This window comes from Cervus elaphus, chromosome 1 (assembly GCF_910594005.1).
Source record: "Cervus elaphus chromosome 1, mCerEla1.1, whole genome shotgun sequence".
NCBI lineage: Eukaryota > Metazoa > Chordata > Mammalia > Artiodactyla > Cervidae > Cervus > Cervus elaphus.
In genome coordinates this window covers 95,865,257-95,868,210 of record NC_057815.1, presented here as the reverse complement: position 1 = coordinate 95,868,210, position 2,954 = coordinate 95,865,257, and positions in this window count along the sequence as shown.

Genomic DNA, 2,954 nt, shown 5'->3' with positions numbered 1-2,954 from the left:
GGAGGCTGGGGGGCCAGGGGGCTGACAGAGAGATCAGGCAGACAGGAGGGCGGGGAGGAGGGTATCCCGTCTCTGGCTTAGTAGGAGCAGATGAAGGGCAGCCGCCTTTGGCACGGAGCTCGTCGCCAGACACCCCCTGGGGGCAGAGAACACAGTGATATCAGTTGCACGCCTGTGTGGCCTGTGTACCCCACCGCAGTCCAACGCGCCTCACAGCTCACCTCTGCCTACCAAGCTGAGGGCCGTACGTCTCCCCATGTCCCAGCTAGCCACCTTCACTGACCGCCTCCCTTGCAGAAGCAGAGTGCTAAGTGCTTCCTGTGGACTGTGCTTCCACCCTCACAGGGACTCCACGAGGTCAGGGCTGTCATCTCTCCCATTTCACAGACGGGAAAACTGAGGCTCGGGGACTGACAACCCACCCTGATCTCAGCAGACAAGGGGCAGAGCCAACTGTGGACCTCGGCCATCTGACCCCAGCCCGCATGGTCTTCCCCCCGTTCTAAACTCCTGCACGTCGGGCAGCCGTGCTGTTGGGACCTGGGGACTCATCTGTCAGCTGGCCCTTGTTCCCACGTCTTCCTGTGTCCCTCGGCCACACGTCCCATTCCCGAGTGACCCTCCCATCTGTCCCACACTAGCTCCTTTTCATCGTCCCATCAGAGGAAGGGAAGGAGCCTCGCTGAGTCTGGAGGACACAGAGCCCCCAGCCCCATGCAGGACCCCTCACTGGGACTCTGAGGATCCCTGCTCCCCAGCCCTGCTCACACACAGGGCGGGGTTCTCTAGGAGGGGAGACGTGTGTGTGCAGCTCACAAGGACGTGTGTGCAAGTCCACCTCCCCTCCTTGTCTGGGCCCCTGGCCCCCTCACCTGTGGTGCAAAGGGCTATGCAGTGGCCATACCCAAACGTAGGTTGCCAACAGGCCCAGTTTGTAAAATTCCAAGAACACCCATCAATCCAGCAACAGTTCTTCCACAGACACTAGAGAAGAGAGAGGCTGGGTCAGAGGGCAGAGGTCCAGGAACACAGAGGCTGGGGCTCCTGAAAGTCCCCTGAGCATCTCTCTGGACACTGTGTCTATAATCTCCTCTCACTGTGTCACCTGGCTAGGACCCCACCGTGCAGACCAACCCCCCAGGGTTCTCAGGCAATGACATGGAAGAGCAAACATCACTCCCAGCTCCGACACAGAGGAAGCTTCTCAAACTTCACTGAGCAGACACATCTCCTAGGGATCTGCTGGAAATGTGGATTCTGATTCAGGAGGTCTGGGGTGGGGCCCGAGATCCTGTCTTTCAACAAGTACCAGGGGATGTTGATACTGCTGGTCCTTGAACCACACGTGAGCAGCAAATATAAGAGAACTTATTCTGTCACAGTCCCCAAGGTCACTTTGAGACAAGGACCCACTTAGAGATGAGGACACTGAATTAAGAGGCCGTCATTCAGCCAGTAACGTGCAGAGCTGAGTATGAACCCTACCTCCTGCCTCCAGTGATTTGCTGATAAACCTTCAACAGTCAGCTTTGGTGGAAGTTATGAGGCAGAGGGAAGAAAGAAATGTTATTTATAATAATTGTCCACTTCTCTGGTGTAAATGCATCCACCGTGGCAGATTTCAAGCTGCAAGCATGAAGCCACTGAACATGGGTGAGGAAGAGAAGCGCTCTGTCACCACTTTTCCTAAGTCAGTACAAGCCAGCTTCAGGTGCCAGGATGAGGCTCGATGGGAGCAGGTGGTGCCTTGAGGCAATCAGAAGCACCCCCCTGGGCCTTCTCTGGTGGTCCAGTGGTGAAGAAGCTGCCTGCCAATGCAAGGGGCCATGGGTTTGGTCCCTGGTCCTGGAAGATCCCGCATGCCACAGAGCACCTAAGCCTGAGCGCCAAAACTACTGACCCAGGGCTCTAGAGCCTCTGAGAGCAACTGTGAAGCCTGTGCACCCTAGAGCCCATCCTCTGCAACAAGAGAAGCCTCCCAGTGAGAAGCCCAAGCATCACAGCTAGAGATCAGCCCCTGCTCACTGCAGCTAGAGAAAGCCTGCAGCGTAGTGACAAAGACCCATCGCAGCCATAAATAAATAAGATCTTTTTTAAGACAGTGAATTGATTTTACAGTATTAAACCAACTTGAAAAAAAAAAAAAAGAGAAAGACCTTCTGATACTAGGAAACTGTCCCCTCATTTACCCAGAGCTTGATGATGACACCAAACCAGACCTTTGTTTGGTTGATCCTTCTGGCCCAGCATGAAATGCAATTATGTGGATGGAGACAAGGTTGCCTCGGTAGCACTTCCTGCAGATACTCTGCACAGAGAATAGTGGGGTAGAAAATTCACTGTTTCCTGCAAGTCCCTGAGTCTGCAGAAAGCCTTCTTAAGGAGCAATGCAAAGGAATCCAGCAAAATGATAAAATGAGAAAGACTAGAGAACTCTCCAAGATAATTGGAGGTATCAAGAGAATATTTCCTGAAAGGAGGGTTACCATAAAGGACAGAAACAGTAAGGCTCTAAGAGAAGCAGAAGAGATAGCAAGAGTACACAAAAGAACTATACAAAAAAACCATCCTGATGACCCAGATAACCATGAGGGTGCGGTCACTCACCTGCAGCCAGACATCCTCAGTGTGAAGTCAAGGGGGCCTTGGGAAGCATCACTCCAAAGGAAGCTGGTGGAGGTGATGGAAATCCAGCTGAGCTGTTTCAGGTCCTAAAAGATGATGCTGTGAACGTGCTGCACAGAATATGTGGCAGCAAATTTGAATAAACTTCAGCAGTGACCACAGGACTGGAAAAGGTCAGTTTTCACTTCAATTCAAAAGAATAGCAGTACCAAAGAATGTCCACAGTGCCATACAATTGCCCTCATTTCACATGCCAGCAAGATGAAGCTCAAAATCCTTCAAGTTGGGCTTCAAGAGTACATGACCGGAGAACATCCAGAGGTACAGGC